At 40.4% G+C, this 21,043-nt stretch overlaps 1 protein-coding gene across 6 annotated transcripts in view; it reads right to left on the reverse strand.

The window, feature by feature from the left end:
- znf536 (zinc finger protein 536) overlaps positions 1-21,043 on the reverse strand; it is a 188,328-nt gene that overhangs the window by 161,004 nt on the left and 6,281 nt on the right. For all 6 annotated transcript variants that reach the window (XM_039657708.2, XM_039657732.2, XM_089129365.1 and 3 more), the window contains exon 2: positions 20,011-20,054. The gene's annotated coding sequence lies outside the window, so the exon portion shown is untranslated. The remainder of the gene's footprint in view (positions 1-20,010; positions 20,055-21,043) is intronic.

Consider the following 21,043-nt stretch of genomic DNA (forward strand, 5'->3'; position numbering starts at 1 on the left):
CGACGGCTGCCACTAAGCCCCTGCGTAGCCATCTCTTTCTTCCACTTTCTGTCTCCCTCCTTTCCTCTTTCTTCCTCTCTTTCTGCCCTTGACTGTTGCGCGGCGGATCGCATTTAAAGCCTTATAAATCAATACGCTATAATAAGATGCTCTTGAGAAAACGCAGCATATTGCTTTTTTAACACCTATTGTTTCCCCCCACCCTTTTTTTAGACTTTGTCGTGTTGCTTGTTGTTGTTTGCGACTCAATCAGGAAAAAGGGAACAGATTTTGTTTTGCCTGAAGAAATATCACCTTATTAATAATACGTGTTCCACTCAGCTAACAATTAGAGTAGTATTTAATGCACAAGTACACTATTCACAGAGCAAATCTCTGACTGCTTTTTAATTATCGTTTTTTTTTTTTTTTTTTTGAGAACAATGCAAACGGCGGGAGTAACAGTGCTGTGGCCGTCGGCTCAGGAGAAAACTAAGAAAGAAAGATGTTTCCTAACGCGACGTATTGAACTTTGAAGTCAAAGAGTTCCTAATATGTTCCTAGCCTTCGCTGCATAATAAAACGCTTTGTATTCGTGTCTATGCGATGGCGGATCGATGGGCATTAGGCCCGACTCCCTTTCTCTCACTTTGAAAACAGAGGAAATCAGATTTGGAGAAAAAAAGGGAGATGAAAAATCAGTTAAAGCATTGATCGCGCCTGCTGTATGCAAATCACATTTGCCTCTATTTTTTGACTGATCAATAGGGTTAATTAACAGATTCGTTTTAACTGCACTTTGCGACACCGTCGACCTCAGAAATCATCCCACCGTCTCGCTGCCATCGAAGTAATGAATGACGGAGTGCGTGCGAGGAGCCATAAATCTAGAAATCCAATCCATCTATGAGCACAGGCATAACTGTAAATTATGAGTGTGTAGACAGCTCTCAGGTAGATCTTTGAACGTAGGGGGACAGCAAAGACTGTCTTGAGCAGAGGATCAGAACTTTGAAAGTAAATATCAACATTATCCACCATACACTTATTTTATTCGAGCACAAGCGGGTCGTGACTCCGCCAGTCTGTGCTGCATGTGTGTGGTGGCTCTGGAGGTGGCATTTTTGCCATGGCTCTGGCGATGTTCTACTATTTTAGATTAATAATGGATGTTTTTTGAAATGATTATTATTCCCAAAATGCTCTTTTGTGATTTGCTTTGAAGGGGGAAGTACTGGGAAGATTGCAGTTGCGAAAGGGGGCCGCTCATTTGGAGAGCTTTTTCCAATTATACAATTAGTCAGGAATGTAGGGCAGCAGCCTCTGTGTACCGATCACTCCGACCCTGGAAAGTGAGAGAGGTTTTTGTTTTGTTTGTCGGGTACAAAGTTTTTTTAAGTAAATAAATAATTATTAATTAATTAACATTAATAAACACTGAACAGATAGCCCTTAACAGTACAGTACAATCTACTGTAAAAGAGGGATTATTATTAAAAAAAAAGAATAAAAACTCTGACCTTGCTAATGTTGATTGTGTGCAAACACCAAAAGCGATACATTTTCCACTAATAGACAAAGTAACGAGGGTCAGACATTTCATTTCAGTATTTCTCATTGTTTCTGAAAGACTTTTTGCTGTTAAATAGACTGGGGTGATTGGCCAGTGTTGGCATCCAGGACCAAAAAGTCCTAATTATGCGACTGATTACATTTTTTTTTTCTTTTAGATGGTGAAGAGATTTTAATTTTATCATTTGCCCTTTCCATTGTCCTCTTGCCAAAGCTGGTATAATGCCTGCTAGTTTAATATGAGTGGAAGAGAAAGAGGAAAAAAAAAACACAACAGCTACCATCTGCTTGCCTGTGGATTTTCTGTAATCGCTCTTTACTGATTACACTGCTGACTACATGAACCTCTTAAATAATTATCCTGCAATAAAAAATGCTAAATAATTATTATCATTAACTCCTAGCAAGACGGCTGCCACTCCAACTAATGCTGCCTAAACTGTCAGAGACAGAGCGCCTATGTGCCGTGTCAATCATCGGATGGTGAAGAAACGGACGATTTTCAGGATGCTTCAGAAGGGAGATGAAGGTTTGATGGATAATGTCTGGCTATATTACAGATTAAACTCAAGAGCGAGGGGGGTTTGTAGGCGTGAGCTATAAGACGAGCAAAGCACCTTCAGGGGCTCCACAGAGGTCCGTGTTTTGTTTCTCGCTTTGTTTTGCTAGTTTGATTTTGTCTGCTGGATATTGAGAAGATGACAGAAAGTGAGCCGTGCCTGACGCCGGTATGTGGTCGTATGGTGCGTGTTCTTCTCTGAAGCCGAGGTCGTCGTGTAGGAGTTTAGTAAGTTATGAGTGTACGTATTTACAGAATTGCTTTGTATGGCAACATGTTTATGATGGATCCCGTATGGCTGCAGCGAGTCATATAGAGTTCAGACTCAAGGAAAAAAAAAAAAAAGGGTAGTTTGGGATTTTCTATATCTGATATTTCAGCAATAAAAAAGAGCGATGCTAAAACAGATGTGACCAGTAAACCTAATCAGAAACCCTGTCCTGTAGCTGATGTCAAAGACTGGGTCATGTCATCACAATGCTGAAACAAATACTTAAACCGACAGTACAATATATATATATATATATATATATATATATATATATGTATGTATACTTTGTTTGAAACAATTTTCACTCAGAAACTGCAAGTAAATTAAACAAATAATCATCAAAGAAAGAAAAAGTACTGTAAAGCTCGGAACACACCAAGCCGACGGTCGGCCGTCGCTCAGTTTTTGTGCGTCGGCCGACTAAGTTTCCTCGGTGTGTTCCGCACGGTTCCGTGCCGTTGGCTGTAACTGGTCCTCGTCGGCTTTGTTTCGCCCGATTCGACATGTTGAATCGGCGTCGGGCCGAGTCAGTGCACGAGGATAAAAGCAAAACAGCAAGCAAAGAAGTCAAAACGGTAAAGATAGAAAGCTGTCATCTTGGCGAATATTGCAATATTAACATGAGCGGAGAGGAAAAAAGAAAGTGTTTAGAAGGATTAATATTCAAAACGGTAAGTATGCACTGCTTTGTTTACGGTGTGTATCGGTATCTGCAGCCGACGGCGTCGGTTTTCCTTTTTGAATGACGAATATAGACCAATATATCTGCAGAATTAGACAGTTGGCTCATTAGAAGCAGGCGCAGAACGCACATTATATCTTTTTTTGATACTTTTTTTTAACAATATAACCTCATAGCATTAGTGTTGGTAGCGCATCCTGAAAGATAGAAGACTGTTTATAACAATCGGATCAATTCATGACTAATGAACTTTTCTTTGCAGGTAAATGGTAAATGGACTGCATTTATATAGCGTTTCAACAGACCCAATAGCCACCAAAGCGCTTATTGCCTCACATTCACCCATTCATTCACTCACTCACTCATTCGCTCATGGAACCAAGGATGGAACCACCAACCTTCCGGTTTGAGCCACTGGCGCCAATGGCATGGCAAAGGTGACTCTGTCATTAAGCTGACCAATCAAATCGTATGTTTATCAGCGTATAGTGATTTGCAAAAAAGCTTATTGTGCTAAAAAAAAATGCACCTTCAAAAAAAAATTATCAAATAAAAAAAAAAAGGTTGAAAAAGTGATTTAGACTTGTCGATTTTTGGTCAACAGCATTCTCTACTGCCTGCCATTACACATGCATTACTGACGTTCTATCCATATTTTAATACAAAAAAAAAAAAAAAAATCGCATTTTCAAGCTTCTAGAAAAGGTTCTCATTGATTAGCACTTTAGCACCAAGCAATCAATTCCCACAAACCGTTCTGACCTTGCACACAGTACGATGACCTATTATGAATTGAGCTTCATTCACTGCTGGAAAGTGAAAACTGAGAAAAGAATGATAGAAAGATGCAAGTATGCAAGTACAAGAGGAGTCCGGGACAGGGAAAAAAAGGATATCTGAGAAGCGGAGCAGCGAGACAGATGTAAAACTGAGAAGTGTAGGAGCGCTACATCCCACCCTGTGAGCTTGTTGTGGAGCCATCATCTCTTTTCATCTCATCTCTTTTTTCGGAGGACAGAAGATGTTCGAGTAAAACGGCAGGCAGACCCAATCAGTCGAGCCCTGATACAGACAGATAATTCACCCCTCCTGTCACATGATCCCTCATCAGTCTGGGAGATGGGGATATATCGCCAGCAGCTCCCGGAATAATGGCTGCACCTGTTTACCGTGTCACCTCTGTTTGCTAATTGTCTCCTTGAGCTACATTGGGGAAGTGAATATGTCTCCTGCTTCTGACAGGCGGGCGTTTATTTGGAAAATATCATTACTTCCAGCATGATTGTTCTTTCTCCTGCTTCTTTTTTTTCCCTCCTTCTTCTTCTTTTTGTCACTTTGGGCTTTTTCTATCGCTTTCTTTTTGTCTTTACTGTCTTCTTCCAGCAGGAGGGGGAGGAAGTGGTAAAAGTTAAATGACTATGCTTGGATACAGATTTCACGTCCTGATTAGGTGAGGTGACAGCGCGCGGCTGAAAAGTTCACATCCACTTGTTTCGCTGAGGAGGGGAGCGTGACAGACATCTTTAATATCCTCCTCTTTTGGCGCCATCAATCCCCGTGCCAAGCAGTCGTACCTGCAGCCGGGCGTACGAGGGAGGCGGCACAGGAAGAACACAGACAGGTTCACGCGAGGGGGTAGACAAGCGCCTGTAAACAAACTCAGCCCATGCAAGAGATTCAGCAACCATGCGTTTGATTTACCTGTAATTACAACTTCAGAAAGTCACGCTATATTTACGCAGTTAAAATATGGCAGGTGCAAAAAAAAAAAAAAAAAAATCAGTTGCTTTTCTAATGAAACGCTACTCTTTTCAGTACTGCCGCTTCCACCAACTTTAAGGCAGGCTGAGCGTTTGGGGTTTCATTCAACCTGGATGCTCTGGATCAGTTGTATGTAACTGAAGCCTATAATGTTGCTCCACACTGGTTCAGGTGCAATAAAGACACGTGCTGAGACAGACCATGAGATCTGTATGTGGTGCAGGAGAGGAGGGCACTTTGATGATGGGGTAAAATATGATTCCTGTCCAAGGTGCCACTTTCCTGGGAACAAAACCTCCTTTCTTCCCTCATCCGCATCATCAGCATCTGTGTCTCTGTCATCAGTGTCATTGATGCTTTTTTTGGTTTAACTCAAAGCAAAGCAAACAGACAGAATTTCTTCTGTGTGATAAAGAGTTCAGACGGATATATAAACAAATTTTTATCATTTATTATAATGTTAGTATAGCTTTTTCCACTAAAAACAGCAATTTCACAAATTAAAAAAAAAACCTTTTAATACTTAATAAACGTAATACTTAAAAATAAATTAAAAATTTTGCTTCTGACACTAAGGAAAACCTTAAAAAATGCCAAAATCTGCCGACATATCACTGGAGATATATCTGATTTTTCCTCTGACCCTTCAAATTTTACAGGCTGCTAAAACTTTCTCTTTCCCTTTCTCATGAAATGAGTAATACTGCCTTTCTCCAGTAAGACACAAGCTGCAAATTCAAAACCACCCTTCAATACCAGCCCATCTGCAAATCTTACATCACACTGTAACAATCCACACTAAAATGTGCCACACAAACTGAAACGCTGGAATGCTTCACAAGGATTTTATTTTAAACGATCAAGAAACTTTAGCCTCCTCACTATATGACCCCATTAAGGGGAAATATTTCATAAAAGCACATGCATGCTTGGGATGACTTCATTTATTTGGACTTTTTGGGGGGTTTTTTGTAATCACAACAGAGATGTAGGCTAGAACAAAAATTAAAAAAAAAAAAAATATGGTAAAATCTGACACAAATTTACAAAGTATTGAGCGTTACCCAATCCTCCTTTGAAAGACTCCTGCTCAGCGCTAAATAAATAATCTGGACGGCATAAACTCTGTGAACTACATAACCTGACCTCCCTTTAAAGTAGCACATAACCCTGAGAATACAGGCCTCCCAGAGAGAGAAAGAGAGGGGGATTGAGAGAGGGCAGCAGTGAGAGGGCAGGGGCACAGATGTGGGGCTCAAAGCGGGGCCACCCCCAGAGCCTGCAAGGGGAATTCTAATCACCCTGTAGTATTTCAATAGAGTGCCAAGATGAACACACTCGCTCACATGTGTACACACACACACACACACACACATACTCAAAGGCATGCTTGCCTTAAGTCACATTCTAAATTGGATCCCAGGAGCTTTTTCTCTACCTTGTTCACCAAAGGCATTGTGTATGTTTTCTGAGTACTCAGCATATGCTGGGTAACCTGAGCGCTCTTTAGCATACACATACGCACACACAAACATTGTTTTCAGAAGTAGTAGTTATTGTGTCTTTTTTTTTTCTTCTCCTAAAGGTATTTCCCATTAGGAGCTTAATTAAATTCAAAACACCACACATATATCTACTATGTCTGAGCTTAAAAATAAACCAATCAATCAATAAATAAACACCCACCTGAGATGAAGCCACAAAGTCTGTGTTCACGTGTTTATTATATTGTTGCTGCTTTTTCTAAAATTCTCTATTTTGAGAGGATTCGCCGAAATGCGTTCCTCCATAAAATTGTGCGTAGATGATTGATGACTGACAATGATATCCTACAGTTTTGTTTTATTAAAACTTATTGTGGGATGCCAAAAATTCCTCTAACTGCTCCGCTCGGAGCTTAAATGTAATCTAACACTGATTTTCACCTGCCATCTTGAGATTTTTACATTCAAAACTTCTCAGCTCAAAATAAACTAGTTGAAAGTCTTTGAATAAAGCATTTTCTTAATTTTTAGAATATAATGATTTTTAGTTTGCCTTTCATTTCACAGGATAGTGTACAAGTGAGAGGAAATGAAAGGGAGAAAAGTGGGATCGGGAGCCAAATTCGAACTTGGATCGCCTGCACAACATGTCAGAGCACGTGCGCTACCTGCCGAAATCTCAAATAATGAATGGAAGACGCCTGAGAATTAAAAGAAATGGTACTCTCTGTTACCTATTCACAATATTTGCCTTTTAAAGGACTGTTATACAGTCCTAGAACTCAACAGAGAGATCATGGATCAACGCTGTCTGTCAGAGCGGCAAAATGGTAAAAGTAATAGCGAAATCAGTGAAGTGTTGACTTTACAAAGGATACAAGGAAAAAAACAGACCCCCCCCATCCCCACCCCCCTCTTCATCACCATCTCTCTCCCCCTCTCTCTCTCTCTCTCTCTCTCTCTCTCTCTTCAGCTGGCAGCCGAAGTTAACATTTTCAGAGAGAATATTCCTCCCTCCAATAGTGGAGTGTAATTCATTTTCCATCTCTGTTCATTAATCATTGTTAAAATTAGTGATCCATTTCTTCCACTCTGCCATCTGCACTCAGCTTCCTTACAAACATGACACCTTCCCGCATAATAAAAGCTGACAGGCAAGAGGATGCCTTTCCAAATAGCTTTCTGCATATGTGCACCTCTACAACTGATGCTGTTGTCAAGACAAAAGTAGGTTATTTAAGCTCCCCATTTTAACAACGCACACACAAATGCAAACATACACACGTCTGGCACACGCAAAGACTCACGCTCCTGCCAGACACGCACACATGCGGCATATAGACCAGATGTAGCTGATCGACAACACATATTTACATTGATAGCGAGCAGATAACACTCTCAGTTTCCAACAAACTAAGTTTCTTAGTTTGTTCCTTTTGCTCGCTTTGTCTTTCTCTGTTTTTTTTGTTTTTTTTTACGCATGTGCGTGTGCACGCTCACAGAAATAATCTTATCTGGAATGTGCTCAAATCTGCAAAAAAAGAAAACACCAAAAGCTGAGCCATTGTCCTTATGACAAGCAAAGTTATGAAATATCAGTCTTTAACACAGCCATCAGTGCCAAGACAACAAAGAACCTGTTGTGAGTTAATGTGCTGTTTACGTCCTCCGGAGTTTTTTTATTTCACCTTTCATTAACACATGCTTGTTGTTTGTCCACCAGGCCTTGAGAAAAAAAAGGCCTTGGCCTCACCAGCAGTGTGTGTGTGTGTGTGTGTGTGTGTAATATAATTCTCATTTATTGCATTCTCAATTCTCACACATGGGAGACAGAGCTTTGACCTTATCTGGGAAAAATAATAATGATAATGATGATGATGATAATAATAAATGCATTACATTATACAAAACACAATAAATACAACATATATTAAATACTCACACCTCGTGACTGGTATTTGCCCTAGATTTTACTAACATAGACTTTCTTTCTTGGTAAATGAAAAGCCACATATGTATAGAAACCAGGATGAAAATAAAAATAAAATAGTAATTGCTACAAAAGAAATAGCTACAATTGTGAGATATAAAGTACCAACTTATGATAAATTATCGCAATTACGAAAATAAAATGTTATCGTCTCCTTGTAAACTTAACGAAACGCTAATTTGTGAAAACGGTGATGTCATGCACATGCATTTTACGTGTTCAGTCTATAGATGCGTAAAGTGTTTTTTACAAAGTGGCATCGCCAACTACTGGCTTTGCAGCGTAATGCAGCCTTTGTAGTCGTTGTTTGTAGATCTGTGTGAACAGGGATTGTTTTGATAACATTGTCGTCTGTATGCAAAAAACAATTGCAAAAGAAATACTTTTTAGTTTTTAGTACATCAATTTTCCTGTTATGATACAGAAAGTCATAATTACCCAAATTAATTGCAAACTATAAGCACAATTATGGTAAATAACATCTTAATTGTGAGAAGTCACAATTACTTTTATTTTATTTTTTACATTTGGGTGAAAATGAATGTCCATATGTCTGTGCTTCAGTGACGTCTGTGTGGAGATCCTTTTGTGTTGGAGGAAATTATTATTTTTTTTGGACTGCTATTGACGAGTGACGTCTGTGTGTGTGTGTGTGTGTGTGTGTGTGTGTGTGTGTGTGAGAGAGTGTTTAGCGTCTCTGCTGGCGAGGAGAGGAGGGTCGTGCTTATATAATGAGCAGCTTGGAGCAGATGATGCTCCGACTCCATCCCTCCAGATCCAGACCAGAAGCCTATGTTTGCTTTCAGCAGGCCGGGGCTCCAGTCTCTCTGCTCCCCCTTCCATCCCAGTCGAGTCCAAGGCTTCACGCTAGGCCTCCCAGGAGCCCTTGGCCCAAACCATTAATCTATATAATGCCCTCAAAGAGTTCGCTTTTTCACACCACCGAGAGCCAAGCTGAAACAAGGGCAATGGCTACACCGTTGAGTCAGCTGTTCGCCCTGCTGTCAACATACACACACACGCATATAGACAACACGACAGCCACAAATAAACGATTCATCTTATAAACACATCTGAAGGACCGTTAAAACCTAAACCTCAGATCGCGTACGATGCCCGTGAAAAAGACGGAGTTGGAGCCAGTCAGCAGACAGGGCGACGGCTAAATCGTGTTGACATTCACCCTCAACGTGACCAATAGAAAGCCAGAGTTTCAGCAATTTCGCCTATCTGCTAATTCGGTTTTCCTTGACCCGGACGCACACACCAAAACGCACGTCTCAACACTTCCATTCACAGTGCACACGGAGACACGTTTAATTTCAGGTTCTTACCACATCTGAATTACAGTAAAACTGATGGTGGACAGAGGCCAGGCCCTGCCGGACTGATTAGCATCATTTAAGAAAGCGCGCAGCGCTGAGAAGACCGCCCGCCCGCCCAGCCTACGAGATGGGTGGCCTCTCCCAGCACCAGAAGTCAATACCTAGTAAACTCATTTGAATTGAACAAAGTGAAAAAGCACTCCAGCGCCCCGGCCACTGCATACATTTTCCCTCTTCCCCCTCGCACACACATATTTATGTATTCGTCATTCCCTCGTTCCCTTTTCCCCTTTGTCTCCTGCTAAGTGCTTTGAGCATTGGTCACCATAGACTGGTGGTAGAGGTATGCATATACATTAAGGGAGGAACAATGTTCTTTTTCAGAGGTATGAAAATAATAGAAGGGCGAGGCATCCCCCCCCCTCCCTCTAAATTAGATAAGCCATGCAAATGGCTTAAAATTTTGTAAAGCTTTTGAGAAAATCCTACTTATGGTTGCGATTCTGTGCCAAAAAGTTCATCTGGCCTGTAAATTTAAGCATGGATTACAAATATTCAAATCATGAGCTTACTGTTCAAATAAACATTTCCAACAGGGAGAAAAGTTGCAAGGCATACACTTTCAACATAATTCCCTGTCTGGCATCGCCTGCCCCTCACTCCTAATAAAACAAAACCTCTCCAAAAATTCAGGAGAGAACGGGAGGGGGGAAAAACAAAACAAAGGAGTTAAAAGTTCGCCTTTTCATTTTTCGTCAGACTGAATAAACACCGCTGATGAAATCTGTAATGAATGTAATTGTAGCCACCTATACAATTGCAATCTGCTGGGTAAGAGAGCGAGACAAAAAAGGAGCGAGAGAAATCACAGGCGCAGCATAGGCTTGGAAATAGATAGTTGAGTTTATATTTGAAAAAAAAAAAAGAGAGAGAGAGCGAGAGAATCAAATGGCTTAGGCTGGTCAGCTGCTTGCCACATGGTAGAACTAACAATAACTGAAGTCACAATGATTCCAGCCTGGCTTGAATGTCCTTCCTCCCCTCTCTTACATTCTTTCTCCCTCATCCACTCTTCCCAAAACAGTGGGACCAGGACGCTTCTCGCAACTTTAACCTTGACCTGGACGTCCCGTCTCTCGTTTCTCTTCTTCCGCCGAGAGAAGGAAAGAGAAAAGTGAAGGTCTTTTTGTGATGACAGCCGGTGCTACCCCAGGATTAGAATAGCCCCTATCATTCCAAAGCAAGAGTGGCATATTAAAGTCTTCCACATTTGCGAAATTGCAAACAGATGCAACTCAAGTACCTGCAAATAATCTGCCAAGACCAATTTCAAAAGGGAGATTTCCAAATATGTGGAAGTCATTAGGACGCGCATTATTTTTGCGATGAGCAGGAGGCTGGAGCTGGTCTAGAGGCAGATGGGTGCTGCTTTTATTTAGCCAGAAAAAAAGGCCCACGTGTTGTTCCATCATAAATTAAGATATATAAAGCCAACAAAACAATTATACCCCAAATATTGATGATTCAAAAACAACAAAAGAATGTACGATTTCCTTTTATCGTTGCCGACCGCAATCTTTCATCTTCCCCTTCCCTTTTTCGTGTTTCGCTATTCACTTCTGATAACACAGAACTCAAAGAGATCTAACGGTGATGTAAAAAGAAACTATTAAAAGCTAAAACGCTTCAGATATCTGATTTCCAACGGCTGTTGTTTTCTTTTCTACCTGCTCTTTAAGAAACCATATCTGAAGTTATCAGTCCCTCTTGTTGACTCTCTCTATCTCTAGTTTTATGTATCAGTCTATTATATATTATACAAATAGTGTTATAGCTCTGCATGCCTGTGCCGCATTCTCTAATTAAACATGGTTTTACCACCATGCACTGCGACAGACTTCATTAGGATGTGTGTTGAACAGCCTCTCTGTACCATTTTGCATGGGACATCCCATTCACATGCTAGCAAATAAACAAATATTTAGATGGAATTAAAAATTGTTAATCAATTTAATGTTATTTGTATTAATAATTTTAGCCTCTTGGAAGTGTTCACAATCAGCCCCGTAAAATTCATTGGAATTGTAACAGTAGGACGCATTCCACCCAAAACTAGTACATGTGTGAGCACCTGTGTGTATGTGCTTTAGGTCCAAAAAGAAATTGAGAAATCAAATGTTAAAATGCTCACCAAATGTTTTTTTTTTTTTTTAAATTCTATCATTTAGTCATCCTTATGTTGTTCATTTCTTTGGGATAACATAAAAGATAATTGAGTCCAAAAAACATTGAATCACTGACTTTTTATTTAGTCAGGAAGTCTCTTATACTCGTCATGGCTGTATTTATATTATGAAATAGTATTACAATTTAAAATAACATTTTCTATTTTAAAATGGAATATATTCCTGTGATGTCGAAGCTAGATTTCCAACATCACTACTGTCTCCAGTGTCACGTGATCCTTTAGAAATCATTGTAACAGCTATGCTGATTTCTGCTCAAGAGATACTTTTTATATTTTTATGAAAACCATTACATTTTTGGAATAGAAAGTTCAAAAGAACAGCATTTATTAAAAAAAAAAGAGTTTACTGTCACTTTTGATCAATTCGATATATCCTTGCTGAATACAAATATGCTTTTCTTTCTGTCAAAATAATAATAATAAAAAGGTTACTAACTAAAACGTTTGATCTGTAGTGTATATATCAAGACATTCTTCAAAACATTTTCTTTTGTGCTCCACCAAAGAAAGTCCTACAGATTTGGAATGGCATGAGGGTGAGTGAATGATGAAAGAATTTTCATTTTGGGGAGAAGTGTCCCTTTAAGTGGTGACAAATTGAAGAATGCAACATTTTGTTTTTTATCTCCCTTTTTCTCTTTGCGCCGTCCATATTCGTTTTCTGTCTCAATGTGGCTGGCAAAAAAAGAAAATTCTATAATTGAGCAGTACAGAACATGTGCCCTCCCCGCTCCAAGATGACAGATGGATTATAAAAACTTCAAAGGCGAGCATTTGGAGCACCAAGGGAGAGATGGTAGGTATTTGAACTATCATTCTTTACCCAGGAGACAATGGCTGCCTGACATGCCGTATACATCAAGAAATAGTGCAACCACATAGACATAATCTCCCTCTCTCTGCTCTCTCTCTCTCTCTCTCTCTCTCTCTCTCTCTCTCTCTCTCTCTCTCTCTGCGATACATTAAACATCCTGTTATGAGTAACTTTCAGTCAGGCACAAAAAGGCTAAGGAGGGTTTGTAAGATTAAAAACAGTTCACAGCACACACACTATTCGGAAGACCTTCGCAACTGCTATATAATGTGACATACACAGGCATAAACAGCAAATTAACTTGTCATCCACAGCGAGAAGTCACTGAATGTTGTATTAGTTTTAGAGTCTATTTAATGAAACGCTACACTCATGAAGGCTATAGCTAGAGGAGCATTTGCCCCCCTGAATGAATCCAGCAGCCAGTGAAAGAGAGGTAGTGCTATCCGTTTCTCTCATCCTCTGCCGTGCTTTAGATATGGTTGTGATCTATTAAAAAAACATGGCCATCTGTCCAACTTCCTTCAGCACAGAGGCAGCCTATGGGCAAACTACTTTTAATAATATAGAGACAAGATGTGGGAATGCCACCATGCATACCTAATGAGAATATCTAGACCGCCTGCTGCAAATCACTATACTGATTCTTATCCAAATCTGCCCCATTGTGAACTTACTTGCTTTTGTTTCTGGTCAAACACACACACACACACTTGCAATAGAGCACAATCTCACTGTCAACTCTCAGCTTTAAGGATTTGTCTGTAGATTTTAACAGTATATGTTCATTTTCAAGGTTTTTACTTTGCTTCCTTCCAGTTAATGGGCACTTTTGTGCCTTTTTATAAAACACTTTGCTTAAAAATAAAATAAAATATAAATTTAAATTAGCATTGTACATGGACACAAATATGAACTCAATGTAAATCACACAAAAAACTATGAAAGTCAACATACACAAATGCTTGATAAAGCATACCTGAAATCTAGGCCCACTGAGGCAATCACACATATTCATCCTTGATTTATAAAGCTGGTTGACGTTAAGCCTTGAGTTTGTGCTAAGAGGGCTGCCCTTTGACCTTTAGGATAACCCCAGTTTGTTTGCGTTTCTGTATGAATGTGTGTGGCATCTGCAGCGGAGCATGTAACGCTTTTCTCCGACTGGTCACCTTTTCAATGTCCATCAGGATTTCCTCACTAATCCCAATGGATCATCCTATCAGTGCTTAAAGCATGTTTATGTGTAATGGAATCCATCTTTCTCGATTCATCCCACTCCCCCTGCTTCTCCCTCTGCCTTCTTCACAATTTTTTTATCCATTTTCCTTAGGCCTACATTAATCCAGTTTTGAGAGCAGAGTGGTCAGTACAATTTATATATATGTGATTATACAATTTTATATATATATATATATATATATATATATATATATATATATATAATAGAAATACAAACACTACTGTTCATTTTTTTTAAATCGATTTGGTTTTTTATATTTTTTTAAAGAAGTGTATACTCATCAAGGCTGCATTTATTTAATTAAAAAACGATAAATACAGCAATATTGTGAAATAGTATTACAATTTAATACAATTCTTCAGTCTTCAGTGACAAATGATCCTTCAGAAATCATTCTAATAGGATGGTTTGATGCTCATTTCTTATTATTAATCATTTTAAAACAGTTGTGCTGTGTAATATTTTTGTGGAAAGTGATCAACATTTTCATATTGATTTGAAATCATAATAATAATGTACATGTCTTTACATATAATATTTTAAAATATATATTTCGATTGACACCATCGAGAACGCTACAGATAATAAGCCAAGCAGGCACATGTATCATCAAATCTGATCTCAGAATGCCAAATATCTGCCAACATATCAGTCATTCACTGGCTGTGCTAAACTAATATTTGCCCACTGCACTTTCAAACATAGATTTTTTTTTTTTTTTTTTTTTTTTTTAAACATGTCTCTATCATAAATGCTGCTTTACTGAGTTTTGTAGCACTTCCTCTCCAAAAGCAAGAATCCCGGTGCAATATTTTACCTTAAGCTTCCCAGCTCCTCTCAAACACCTGCTCTATTCCTCCACACAGTCCCACGATGCTCTCTTCTCTCCAGCTATTTCTCACTCTTCCTAGACTGCGTCCGAAATCGGAAACTCTCTTGAGTAGGTACTTATTTTGAATATGTAATTACTTTAGGACCGCTAAAAAAGTATGTTCTAAATAGTATGAGTGTCTCTATCAGAAATATAATCTGGATTTTTCACCTTCGGCATGTTGTCGCTTCACTGCCATTCATACATCCTCTCCCGTGGCCTCGTGGGATGGTAAAGTGTCCATCGTATGCAAACTTCAGAATCTTGCCGGAAGTAGTAGGTACTTTTTGTAATCTTTTATGAGTACTGTAAATTTGGACATACTGCTTTTGCAGTGCATTCTCATCCTAGGGCATCATCTAACTGACACTTTTGACAATGCGTCTAAATCTGACGTGTACGGCAACCTTTAGCGTAAGTTAGTTAGATGACGCTCATCCTAGGGCATCATCTAACTGACACTTTTAACCATGCGTCTAAATCCGACGCACATGGCAACCTTTAGCGTCAGTTAGATGACGCGGGTAGGTTTAGGTCTGGGGTAGGGTTAGACCACTAGGAGGCGCGTCTCATGTTGACGCTAAAGGGTGCCATGTGCGTCGGGTCAGATGTTGACGCATGGTCAAAAGCATCAGTTAGATGACGCCTTGGGATGAGAACGAGCTGTCTTTTGTCCAGCCCGTTCTCATCCTTTAACGTCATATAGAACGCTATATGACAAAACGGCGCTATACTACGCACATGGCACCCGTTATCGTTAATATAACACGCGAACCCAAGACGTTATAAATCCTTTAGCGTTAATATGACACGCACACCCTACCCCACACCTAAACTTAGCCCTCACAGCGCGTGTTATATTAACGATAACGGGTGCCATGTGCGTAGTATAGCGCCGTTTTGTCATATAGCGTTCTATATGACATTAAAGGATGAGAATGCGTTGCTTTTGTCACATACTGTTTTTCGTCTAATATATAGTTGGGAAGTATGTGATTTAGGATCCAGCCCTAGGTGCGGAGTACCTCACTCTTGCTCATAACTAACTGTCTACACTGATTAAAAGCGCATTTGGACGGTAGAGAAATAACCAGACTCAAATTAAGATCAATTCCTAGATAACTCGGGACAACAAAAGTGTGTAAAGCGTGGATCCTGCGGCCAGGGCGAGAGGATGAAACAGAGGAGCATGGGACGGGGCAGACCCCTCATGTGCCTTGATCAAACGTCCAGTCGAGGGGAGACAGACCCCCACGGCTCCCACCTCACAAGTGCAACATGAATGAATCCTGCTCCACATATCAAGCCGACACATACAGTAAGTAGGAGATATATTCAGTGCAGAGCAGCAGACGACATTTCACACATGTACACACACACACGGCAATTTCACAATAAATCCCAAATTAGAGAGAAAGAAATAACAAAGTCCTCCCAAATAAAGGCGCTAACACACAGACACAGCGCTGGAGCAAACAAACATTTCCGTATGCAATAACGCAAATACACACACTCCATTTTGGAGTAACAATGCTGCAGGTGCTGTTCAAGTCTAATGAAGACAAATAAACGTGCGAGAGTGCCTAGAAGTCACATAATAACAAATAAAGATCAATACTTCTCAGAGGAGAATTATTAGCCAGCTTTGTGAGTTTTAGCCAAAAGCCTCTGGGTGTGATTTGTTCTGTCTCACTCATAACTTCCCTTTTTCACAGCAGACACAGAAACCCCACATCACATTTCTCTTTCTCTCTTTCTCTCAAGCGCGCTCTGTTACGGCTGTGGTTAGGGCGCTCACTGAGGCGTTGCGAGTTAAGTGGCCTGCCCAGAGGGAGCGTGGAGCTACGCAGTGGCCCACCTGGGCCTTGATCCCGAGACCCCCTGCGGTCAGAGGTCCATCTCCTTAACTGTTCCTCTGCAATGCTTCGCATTACCCCGGCCGTCCTCAGCCTCCAAAACCAGCGCGGGAGGCCATTAATATAATCACAGGGATGTAGTGTGCGCCGGAGAGCCCCGAGGCTACGGCAATCAGCAGGGCTGAGTGAGGGCTATAAGAGAGACTGAGGGGAAAGAGAGAGAGAGAGAGAGAGAGAGAGAGAGAGAGAGAGAGAGAGTGAGAGAGAGGAAGAAATATATATAAACCGAGGGGAAAATCTCACATAGCTTCCCCGTTTGGCTCACGCAGAAACAGGATCGCGTCGGATCATCATTCCTGGAGACGCGGGATGAGAGGGGGGCTGAGGTTTGCACTTTAAAGGGGACCTCCCAAGACGGAGAGAGATCGGGGGAGGGGGGGATCATGAATCTTCTCTGCCCAACCTTAAGCCTCTCTAGTTAGTTGATCTAACGATGACTGGTCACAGTACCATCATCATGCAAATTTAAACAGAGATGATCTTTTAGCCGCCTGATGAGGGGGCCACACATACAGGAAAAGTGTTAATGATCAACACCAGACCACAGGCCCCTTCCTCTGCGCAAATCACGTCATCGCTGGCTCAACTTGTTATGAAAGTCGCTCTCGCTCTGAAAAAAGCCCATATCCATAATGTTCTGATTAGCGTCGTGAAATTAATTAATCCTTAAGCATCTTAGCGAAATCCAACCCACAATTACATGTAAAAAATCCAAAACTATAAATATCGTGTTTATATTTTAAAAAGCAGATGGAAATTGAATCGACACCATTTATGTGAAATACACATGCTTTCGAATGCAAGCAGGAAACAAACTGAGGTGTCAATAAGTAGATTTTGTTCTCCCAAGAAATGTCTTGACACAGAACATGTGCTGTAAATGTACACTTCAGTAATGTTCAGAATTTTTTTAACTTGAACTAAAAATGTGTTTCCCTGCAATAACGCAAACAGGTTAAATCGCGTACCAGTTCTCTTGACCTCGAGAAGTTAAAAAGGATGTTGGCGGTCGATCTGACACAAAGAAGTCATGCATAAAAACTTCCAGAAGTGTAACTGAACTCTAAGCTGTCCTTTCTGAACATGCCTTCCATTTTTTTCCAGCCTCCAGTCATGTGGGTTTGGAGTGGATTGGATCGTCCACATTACCACAGGCTGATCTATACTGACAGCCTTATTTACAAAAAAAACGTGGGGAAAGTAACAAGGCAAGTTACCCCACACTCACTCTCTCCTTCACTCACTTAACTTAGCTTTCTCCCAATTACAACGATTGGCACAGACGCCATAACAAAAGAGATGAAACGGGCAACTTAAGAGACAGACAACAACACTTCGTGATCAAGACTGAAAAAAAGGAGCAGGCGAGAGAACAAAAACAATAACAGACAAGAAAGGGGGAGAGGGAAAAGAAGCTGATTTGTGAAAATCGGCGGAGATTGTGGGAGATGTGTTATGGGTAAGCGTCAGCAGGAGGGGAGAAACACATCTTAAGACTTAAAAGGTGTGTAAAGTAAGCTGAGCATCGGGGGAATTCTCTCTGAGAGCCCCTTTAAAATTCACCTCTGTATTAAGGCAGATAAATACAGGCAAATTCCCCAAAGTAAATACTGTTTAACTCTCACCTTCAGCAAGAGTTACTTAAAGTGCTCCTCACAGGACTGACAGCCCTCTACAAACAAAGCAACCAGGTGGCTGATAGCAAATGTGTATCAGATTTAAAAAAAAAAAAACAATTATTCCCATCCAAAAGTTAGTCAACCCTCCACCACAAGCACTGCAGTAATGCACAAATGAATCATTTTATGATCTTACAATGTTCAATTTCAATGGCATTCAAACAATTGAATTATGCAGAGAGAAAAAAAAACTTCCAAATAAATAAATAAATAATAATAAAACAATTAAACTAAAAGATACATTTATTTATTAATTTAGACACATTTTATAATAATAAACCTATTCAAAGTGTGATATTCTCTTTTGATTAAAAAAAAAAAAAAAAGCTGACCAATTGAAATTGGACCTGTCCCCAGCCTTGGCCCTGAGTAACAGAAATGAGCAGATAAACAACCAGGTATATATACTTAATATTTATTCTGAAGGGGAAAAAAATGTAGGCAGGTATGTGTACTCATATGACACTGCAGGTCTGAAGATGTGGCATTGCTGGTGTGGCCAGAGGGGTGTGGGGCGGACGGTCACAGAGGGCCATGTGTTCAAAGCTTGGAACGCTCATTAGCATTCGGACCTATTTATTTACTTTAAGATCGCAAGAAAAACAGTAAAACTCTATTCGAGATTTTGGAGGAGGGGAAAATTGTGTTTTAAAAGTCCTCGGTTACATGGTGTTTAGAGTCGCTCAATATTTGCAAAAGAGCCTTTCGGGTGAAAGATGCATTCATATTTAGAAATATAAAAATGTCAAACAAAACACTGAGGAAAATAACTAATAATAATAATAACGCTAGGTGCCATGGATCTACAATCGTTCATTTAAAAAAATGATAATAAATAATAATAAAAATAGCATTTAATTGTTTAAAGTATATTAATTCTATTCTACTGAAACAAACTCTTATTTTAAGGTCAGATATTGAACGATATGGCCCTGATGTGACCATGATTCAGTTCAAAGTAGCAGGACAGACGGGCAGAGGCATTAAAGAGCTTTGCAAACAGGCGGTCATGTCCCTGACTGATATCAAGCGGCAGTTATCAGCACTGCCACACACAGATCTCTCACAGCCTGTTCAAGAGCACAGCACAGATATGTTAAATACATCACCCTCTCTCTCTTTCAACATCTATATCTTTCTCTCTCGCTCTCTTTCTTTCCTAGTGCCAGTGCTTCCCTCTTTCCCCTCCATATGCCATCTCTCTCTCTCTCTCTCTCTCTCTCTCTCTCTCTCTCTCTCTCTCTCTCTCTCTCTCTCTCTCTCTCTCTCTCTCTCTCTCTCTCACTCACTCTCTCTCTCTCTCTCACTGGTTAGGAGCTGCTAATTCACAGGGTCTGATCTGTCTGTAAGGCTGGAGACGCCAATGCTATCATTATCAGCCAATTCAGCCAGCCGTTAAATGGAGGAATCAGGAGACATTTGCTCTCCTCCACTATCGCAATGACATCATTACCGGGAGAATCAACAGCACAAGCACTCTGACCGTGTGTTAGTGTGACTCTGCAAGTGTGTGCGTGAGCATGTGTGTGAGTGTGGTGTGTGTAAAACATAAAAGGGTCGTATTCAGGGGGAAATTGGGGGGAAGGAGGGAGGGAGTAAAAATAACATGAGCCTACCTGTGAGATACCAAGGACCGGGACACACTGTCAGCTGAAAGTTCCTAAGTGCAGAGCGTGGAGAGATATAAAAAAAAAAGAGGGAGAGAGGGAGAAGGAAAAAGAGAGTAAGTGAAAGAGTCGTTTGCACATACAGGGTAAATGGCAGCTCGCCGCTAGCTGTGGCACTACTTTTTTTTTTTTCTCCACACCCTCCCTCCCTCTTTTTCTGTCTCATTTTGCCGCCCCTCTCCAACATTGCGCTAATAGCCACCTGTGAACCACGCAGCCATATGATCCACTCCCAGGCCTCTGGAGTGGAGTCACCTCTGTGTTTTTCGGCCCCCTCCTCCAATGATAAATCATCATCGTTTAGCTAATATCCGTTTTTAACCTCTCTCCCTGATTAACAACACTCTTCCCCCCTGGATACAAACCACTCCTGCTACAGTGCAGCTAAATAGCTCGCCTCTTTTCCTTTTTCCCCCCAGCTCTATTTTTTATTTATTTTTTTCATATTCCTTTGCTCTCGGTTTTTCTTTCCTTCACTTTTTAAATTATAGGCCCGTCAAAGATAGGACAAATAACATTTCATTAACCATGACTGTCACGTCTGTTCGGAAGGGTCACTATCAGCGTTTTAACCTTCAACTGCTCAAGAACAGGAAGAAAAGACACATGCATTTTAATTAACCAATAAAAAACAATTTTAAGTCACAAATCAGCCAGAAACAGATGTTATGGATTATAGAGTGTCTGGAAACACATAAATATATCTGTGTAAAATCGTTGCAGCAAAGCTACGGAGATTAAAAACGAAGTTTTGAGCTTTTGATACGGCACCCCTAGTGGAGGGGGCGAACGAGAAACTCAGTCCACGCAGATCTGACTGGAAATTGTCAAAATATTTGCAGCAGAGGAATTCCAGCAAGCGAGCGGCTTGGGCTTCCCTACAAAGAACCCATCTTCCCTGAGTAACAAGTGGAGGGAATGAGTGCCGACAGAGAAGCGAAAATCCCTCAGGCTAAAGAAATCCAGCTATTGTAGTAATAAC

This window comes from Pimephales promelas, chromosome 1 (assembly GCF_988280905.1).
Source record: "Pimephales promelas chromosome 1, fPimPro1.hap1.1, whole genome shotgun sequence".
Lineage (NCBI taxonomy): Eukaryota > Metazoa > Chordata > Actinopteri > Cypriniformes > Leuciscidae > Pimephales > Pimephales promelas.